Source organism: Malania oleifera, chromosome 4 (genome assembly GCF_029873635.1).
Source record: "Malania oleifera isolate guangnan ecotype guangnan chromosome 4, ASM2987363v1, whole genome shotgun sequence".
Classification (NCBI taxonomy): domain Eukaryota; kingdom Viridiplantae; phylum Streptophyta; class Magnoliopsida; order Santalales; family Ximeniaceae; genus Malania; species Malania oleifera.
In genome coordinates this window covers 3,331,197-3,340,382 of record NC_080420.1, presented here as the reverse complement: position 1 = coordinate 3,340,382, position 9,186 = coordinate 3,331,197, and positions in this window count along the sequence as shown.

Sequence of the window (9,186 nt, the reverse complement as noted above, 5' to 3'; positions counted from 1 at the left end):
TTTACGTATCAAATTTTCTGTTCCCTTCCTGAAAAATTTCATGCAATGAGATAATACTTAATAATGCTACTAATAATGATATTTTTAATTTTATTTGCTTAAGTGTTAGAAAATCCTTATTTGGGGAAATTTTTTTAATTTTTTAAGATCCAAAGATTACCAAAAAACAAGTTCGAATATTGGAGAAAGGCCTCTTTTTGTTAATAAATATGTGAAATAAATTATTGGTTGTTATGTTAAATAGTGTGATAATTAATTATCACATTATATTATAACTAATATATTATTACTAAATTTTTAAAATTGTATAACCTTTGAGAAGCAATTCATTGTAACTACAAAAGTGTTTGTGCTATTATTAGGTTTATTTAAACCCCAAAAGAAAAAATACATGCAATTTAATCAAAAAAGAAAGAAAAAAAGAAAAGAAAAAAAAAAACCCTCGCCATTCCAAACAACACATGTCAACCCAAGTTTGTTCCAAATCTAAATTAAAAAACACAATGTAATTTGATCAAAATATGAAAAAGGTATGCATCAACGCAAACTCTCGAACTTGATCCGAACTCGCTCTAATTTCACTCTGATTAAAATAAATGAACATAAGAATACAATGTTCTAGCCCTTTAAAGTGCCTTTGGTTTGATAAATGGGTTAAGCGTTGCTAAGGACTTTTAGTCCATGTTTAGTGCAACATGTGCCCAGTAGGATTGGACTGATAAAGAAGAGGATCCTTAACCTTTTTATATGAAATAAGGCTAGCAATCCTCCCCCACCAGCCTTAACCCAACTAAGCAATAAACGTACCAGAATATCCTCCTCTACTTTATTAAGAAATTGTTCAAGAACTCATGAAGATTTTAGAACAATGTGGTGGTGAAGATGTGAAAGTATCGAAAGGTTTCAATAGAGATCTGCAAGATTTGATTCTAAAATTGAAGATATTCTCAATTTTTGAATCAGTGCTCTGTGACTTAACATGTTCAAAGAAGATTCGAGAATATGCAGCTTTTTACTAATACTGCCATGGTCCAAATCAACATGGTGGTGTTCACAAGATTAAGGTTGATGCATCTGATGATTCAAACCCTAATTTCAATGGCATTGAATTAATCAATTCAAGTTTTGTGTTCATTCGAGTTATCAAAAGCCCTTTAGTGGATGCAATCTTTTCAAACAGAGAAATCTCAAAAAAAAAAAAAAATCAAAATTTTGAGTTCAAAGGATATGTCGTCATGAGTAATGGCCATGTAATGTATTCTTAAATTGGCCATTTTGGCGAAAAAAAAAAAAGACAATCAAAAGTGTTGCTCGAAGAAGGAATAATTAAGAAGTTTGTTGAGTTGTAGAGTTTGGAGAATGGAAGTAATTGATTGAATAGCATTCAAATTGGAAATGTTGAAGAGAGTTAATTTTTGTATAATCGGTAGCGATTTGTGGAAATTTTCATTTTTTTGTGTGATTAGAGTATTCTATTGTTTCTCAAAATCTATTTTTCTTTTTGTAGGGGGTATTTTTTATCTTTTGAATGACTAGTATGTTGTTATCATTTCCTTTAAAGATGATAAATTAAACATGGACTAAAATAACTTTTGTATTACTTGTGTCAACAAGTAGGATTGATTAACTAAAATAAATACTTATTAAAAAAAGTACTTTTCAAATTACTTTTTAAAGAAAACTAAGTTTAAAAAAAAAAACTTATCTAAAAAAGTACATATAGTAAATAAGTAATCCCAAGCTACTTATGTATAAATACTTTTTCAGATAAGCACTTTTCCGAGAGTACTTTTTTGATAAGTGGTTCCAAAGGATCCTTAGATTGTTCATGGTTTATAAAGTTGTATCAACAAGGATTTACTATAAGTTTATTTCCATATATTTTTTTTAAAGAACTAGTCAATGGACATTTCAACACATGTGAAATTATGCATTGGTAATCCAACATTTAATCTAAAAAATAATATTATGTTTTTGAAATAAAGTAGAATTTAATGAATTGTAATTAAAAAATTGTATAGGAATATTATAATTTAGAAAGAGATCACTTTTATTAAAGTTTGTGTTATTACATTCAACATGTAATTAAAAAAAGAATGGATATTTTTCTTGATAAATTTGTGCTGTGCAATGCAATGCGCAACAGAAATAACCAATCGTACATTGCAGCAACCAATGATGAATAGTACAGAAACACAATCACACAAATTATATGACAACAACAAAATAATGACAAAAAAGATTGTTGGCTTTTTGAGTCTGATATTTGTTTTGATGCTGACAAACACACGTGTTACTTATGTGTTGAATCTAGTGACTGGACAAGTTATAATTCAACACACACATGAGGAGAAGTGAAATACGGGAGGAATTTCAAGTTTATCATCATTCTGGCGTATTCTGTGGAGTCAAAGAGTAAAGGAGAAAAAGAAGACATGTTTTGTGTTGTAATTGCATTCGATTTTAATTTGGTTTGTTATAACTGCATTCATCCTGCATTATATGAATGTAAGCTCAGATAGAACCGTAGACAGACCTTAGGGTAAATTAAAATGCTTAGGCCTTAGATTGACCCTAGGTCACTACACATAATTTTGCAAAAAAAACAGAAACAAGACAAAATCGTAAGTGTGAAAGAGTTTCGAGCGACCAAACTGTGTGCGTTGAAAACGCCTCAATTGATCGAATGGTTGATGGGTCAACAAGTGTAGTAATCAGGAAAAATAAAATAAAATTTTAAAATAATAATAATAATTATAAAATAATAAAATAAAATTAATTAATTAAATTAACAAGTAAAATGAATAGTATGATAAGGAACAAATATATATATATATATATATATATATTAAAGCATGTATATATATATATATATGTGTGTGTGTGTGTGTGTGTGTGTATATATATATAAAGTGTGAAAGTTTCTTCAAGAAACTTTACTTTAATTAATAACACAAGCTTTTTCAAGAAGCTTTCAAAGTCAAAATCCAAATTGAATTGGATTTTTGGTGTGCGTGAGTGCACTCTCTCTCTCTCTCTCTCTCTCCTACGACTCTCTCTCTTCGATTCCGGGCTAGTTTTTCGCCGGATCGACAAACTGAAGCCACCACGACGCTCCTGGCGAAGTTCTCTACAAGTCTTCCGGAGCGGATCGTCAGGGAAACGAAGTTGGATTTCATCCCAAATCTAAGGTAAGGCTTTATATTCCATATTTGGATTTTTGACAGTTGAAGAAAGTGATATACGCGTAAAAATACTGAATTTTAATATTGGAAATTTTCAGTTCCAGGGTGTTGATTGGGAACATTGTGAATCATTCCTAAGTTGAGGTAAGACTTTTTAAGTCGAATTTGACTTAGTGGTAGTTATAAAAAATGTTGTACGTACGAAAATACTAAACTTTAATTCTGCGAGTTTTCATTTTCAGGGTGTTGAGTTGAGAACCTTGTGGGTACGGGGAAGATTTTCTTAGGGGCTTTTCAGGAATCAGGTAAGGGAATAAATTAAGCTAGTTTTGTTTTGAGAAAATGCATGTATATATATGTAGTATCTGGTTTCAGGAAAAATAAATATATTTATATATATGATTGGAAAATACTGTTTAAATGATGATATGTTGAATACGTGGAAAATTTGTTTAGCGTGGCATGAGTATAAAAATGTTGTGAAATACTGTTTTCTGGGAATGAGGACAATATGAATTTCTATGATGGAAAACCGGCGTACGGGCTGAGATATTTATATATATATATATATATATATATATGATTTGCCAGCGTACGGGCCGTGCTATATGGATGAGATTTGCTAGCGTACGGACTGTGCTACGTGATTTGCCAGCGTACAGGCCGAGCTATGTGATTTGCCAGTATACGGGTTGTGCTATGTGATTTGCCGGCGTACGGGCCGAGCTATGATAAAATGTGTAATTTCGGCGTACAGGCCAATGATTTTCATGAAATATGTATATGTGAAAAATGATATGATTGATTTGATAATTATTGATATGAGATATCCATGTATCACGATTTTAGTATATGTATATGATATCAGAACCTGGTTGGTTTGGTCTAAGCTAGCACTTGCACGGTACCGTTGCTATGTATCCATGGTCCTCGTGATCATGATATCTGTGTTAACGCCGCTGTACAGAGTGGTGTGAGATTGGATGGTCGATGTGGTTATTTTCAAGAAGTGTGTTGTTATCGCCACTGGTGTACGGACCAGTCTGGGTAGACCCATCGGACCTACAGACTACTGTTTGACTTAGCAATGGTCAGCCAACCATTGTCAGGTCCCGCCTTCGGGCCACACAACCCGGTCATGTGGGGGTAATACATGACAACAGTAAGCTAACCTACCAGGATTGTTTTATGTTATTATTAGTGTATGAGATGAGATATTTATGAAAATGCAGTATATTCTGTTATGTGTTGATATATATGTATGTTTTCCTAGATTTGATAAACAGTATTAAATATGATATGTATGGTATATGTAGAACATATAATACTCATGTTGCCACACACTGGTATTAGTTTATTTCCCTTTATCTCACCCCTAAATCTTATTAACTTTTCAGTAGCCCCGTATAGGAGAGCGGGAAAAGCCCGCTGATATAGTACGGTCTATCTACCTTTTTGAAGGGTAAGTTTTGTAGGGACAGTTAGATTTTGTGGGAAATGTCCCTAGGTTTTATTTTTGGGATGTATATATGAAAATACAGTGATTGTAGTAACTCTGGTATATTGTGGTATATGGTATTGAGATGTACATGTTTGTATATTTTCTGCTGTTAAGGCTTCTACTTTATGCTTTGATATATCCCTGGTGCCCACGGGTCCAGGTGGATTGTGACCTGCTGAGCTGGAATGTATGATGTGATGATAATTTTTTTATTAAAAAAAATATATGTGAAAAAGGAGCAGGTCATTACAACAAGTTTGACTTGGTTCGAGCGACCGAACCAAATTGAACTGAGTGTCCCCGGTCGACTGAACCTTTGAACGGTCACTTTTCACCTTCCCCAGGTGTCCGAACTTCACGTTCAAATCCACTTCGGGCAACCAAACATGAAATTTTGGTAAATCGAACTTTAGATTGGCAACCAGACCGTGGTCTTTTGAATCGCCTTCAATTCAACTACTCTAACATATTTTCAGGCACCCGAATCTCAAAAACTCGCTTTTTCTCTTGTATTTGTTCGAACAACCGAACTTCAGGTTAGGTGCCCGAAACACTCGGGTTGCTCATTTTTAACTGGGGTAATTAGAGTTAAAAATTAATTAAACTTTTTAAATAATTCCCAACATATCCCCAACGGTCAAAAATTTCACTGATTCTATATATACCCCTTTCATAACTCAAATTAATAGCTTTGATTAGCCCATTTTCTCTCTAATTTTTATCCTAATCAAAATTCCCCCAAAACATGTTTTATTGCAAAATCTTTTATGGGGTAAATTTTATACTCTCCTAACACTCTTTGTTACCTTTTGAAAATCATTTGAAAGAGTGTATTCATTTTGATTGAGCTTTTATTTTATCAAAGTGCATTTGCTCTCACCTAAACTCGTATTTTTAGAAAATCATTTTGAAGGTAAGTCTTTGAGTTTCTTCTATTTATTTGGTTGATAAATACTTTTGGAGAAAATGTTTTATAGAATTTAAATCTTTATGTGCTTATCATATACATTTTGTTCATAGATTTAAAATATTATTTTGAGTAAAACACCTTTACTCCCTGAGCATTATTTCATATTATTGGAGTGTGTATTTTTTTTTATGAGCTTAAATGTGTACATTTCTGCTTGTATTTAGAAGCACTGTATTATGTACAAAAATGGTTTCTATTGTAATGGTTGGGTTCAACTCGTTAATTGAACTGGGAGTCTTAGCCCCGTAAGTAAGACCGATTTGGTTCAGTCCAAAAATTGAACTAAGAAGTCTCAGTACTGTAAGTGAGACTAGTTCGGCTCAATCTAATAATTGAACTGGGGTTTTCCTCACCCCATAAGGAGAGGAAGTAAACGACTTCTGCTCCGTCTGGTTAAGTGAGTAGGTTTAGTGGAATCCTTGAGGGTATGCCCAAGGCAAGTACGTAGGCTGGTTTAGCCGAACCTTGATATGTATGTCACTCTCTCTCTTTATCTTATTTAAATTTCTGCACTTTAATTTCAGCATGTGTATGAATATTTATTTGATGTCATAATTATTTGCATACATACATTTGATTTAAGTAAGATATACTGCATACGTATGTGTCTTCATTTATCATTTTATTATTTTACATACACATGTGCTGTAATGACCAGCTTATTTATCAAATAATAAGCATATTTAAATATATGAATAACCCAACCCGGGGGCAATGGGGATAGACCAGTCATAAACAGCAAAAATCTAAGCAGCAGTAAGTATAAAATTACAATCATCCAACCATAAAACATAATACCAAAGTCTACTTACACTAAAATAACATACATATATTTTCAATCTCCCATCACATTCCAGATACAACTAGGATTTCACAACAAAATAATCCTGATCTTAGTACAAAATCTTACCCTCTTAGTAGGGTAACTCAACAAACTCAAAAGCGGCAACGACCCGCCGGTCTCTTAGGGTCTTCTGAAAAATTAATTAAGTTCGGGGGTGAGACAGTAAGAGAAAATAAACAAAATACAGCTGTGTGACAACATGAATATTTAATGCAATTATATATATACAGTACATTTTGTATATCTGTAAACATTCATCATATTGTACTAAATAATCATATAATTTCATATTTGCTAATAAATCATATCGCCCATAAAACGTCTGTTATAGCTGATAATACTGAAAACATACCCAGGATGAATCATAATAATGTTGTTTGTTCTCAAGATATCGATACATGATACAAATTTATTTACCATTTTTCACATATATCACTATTTCATATATTTCGCTTCACCTTTTTTTTCCCCTTGTGATCAATATTCTCGTTAAGGACTAATGCACTCTACTTATGAATGCCACATCTGGTATCATGAACTTGAATGTTTTTGAAAATATATTGGACTGTTTGTTTCCTTAGGCCTAGTTTAACTATGAAAAAGATTTCCATTTTCTATTTTTAGTTTCAAATAATTAGAAAAATTTTATCTTGCATTTTAGTTCTCCAAGACCCATTAAAATGATAAAAAAAAAAAGTCTTTGCTTAGTTGTGCAAAGTAACTTTTCATTTTTATTTTTAGGCTTCAAAATAATTACAAAAAGGACAACTTTTGTTTTTCAAAAATTATATAAGGTGGTGTATGAGATTTTGATTTTGAGGTTTGAATTTGGATTTATGTGGACTTGGTAGAAGTTTAATATAATTTTATACTATATGTTATTACAATCCACTAAATCCAAATTCTATGGTTCCAAATACAGAGTAAGAAATAACAATAATTTTAGAAAATAATAAAAAAATATTTTCAAAAATTTAAAAGTTTTTGATTCTTTTCTTAAAGAAGCAATTTATCTTCTTTTTTTTCAACCCAAAACATTATTTTTCAAATTAACAATATATTATTCTAATGAACAATGGAAAGCATAGGCTCAAAGATGGCCCAAACCAAGACTGAACTTGAATATTAGGACAAGAAGCAACAAACCTGCCTTCACACTACATCATTTTTTGTTCATCTTGCTTAGGCTGTTCCTCAATTCAAGAGAACTTGCCCAAGGATTTTAAATACCTTCACATCTGCTTTATAGAAGAAAATATCAATATAAGATGCCAATATATATTTAAAGGTATCGATAAACAGAAAACATTTAACCATCCGAATAAATTGTCGCTGATCGAGATCTAATTCTCTGCTTTGTGCTTACCCGCTATTTGATTCAATGGAAAATTGAGTTTAAAATTCTTATTCATAACCCATTTGCAGATCTAGACATTTTGCTACAAAGCATCTTCCTTCATTTAAGTTTAAGGGGCAAAAAATAAAATAAAATAAAATAAAAATAAATATCCTTTTGCAGGCGAATTCACTTTTTTTTTTTTTTTTTGGATAATTAAAATGAATTTATTGGAAAGTAAAAAGATAACACAAATTGAATAGAAGTTTTTTTAAAAACTGTAAAACAAAAATGAAAATAGAACATCCTAATAAGAATAAAATATGGCCAATCATTCTTGATAATTACCAAGTCCAGCATTCAATCCCTAGTAACATTATAATTTATTAGAATTGTATTTCATTCTTGATAATTCATGCAAACGAAGAGATAAAATCGCTTAGATACTTAATACACAATGCATACAAAATTGGTAAGCAGAAAGAGAAAAGCACTCTCCAATTCCTTCAATAGACTCTCTTGAATAAAACCCCCTCCAATAGAAGGTGGTGAAAGGGCAAATTAAAACCAATTTTCAGTCCTCCAGTGTTTAAGGCTGCATTTGGGAGCATGAATTTCATGCATTAGTTTGGCATTTGTATGAATTTGGATGAAATTGACTACAGTTTTGATTTGCATTTTATTCAAATTTAAGGTCTGAATTCTGAGCTCCGGGGTAAGATAATTCAAAAATTAAAATTCCTCATCAGTAACAATCCACTAGTTGCTCCAGAAAAGAATTCTGCCTATCTATATCCACCAAAATAAACCAAGGGTATTCTAGAATATGATGAAATGGATTATCTGAGGTTACATTTGGTTCAAAAATGTCTATTCCTAGGAATAAAATGATCATAATACAATAATTTGATAGGAACAAAAGAAGATGGTCGTCTCTATAAACAAATGACAATGCAAATTTTTTTATGAATCCTTAACATAGAGTAGGCACGGAATGAATATTTTCAAATTTTGCAATGGGGAAAAATTTTCAGTCTAGGATAATTCAACATTAAAAAATCAAACGCTAATAATGTGTAAAATTAAATTTTTTATTAATTAATTTATAATATATTTTCTTTTCTTTTTCACCCATTTTTGATAACCAAACATCAAAAATTAGATTTTTTTATTTCATTTTCTTTACATAGAATTTTCCTAATACCAAACATAACATTATTATGATATATGAGTTCTCAAGATATCGATGCACTTTTCTTGTTCGAGTTCCGATCGAGACAACTCAAAATTCTGGGGAAATCTGAGGGAGTGCTCTACAACTTTTGTGTTTTGAGTCTTGAGAGATATGAG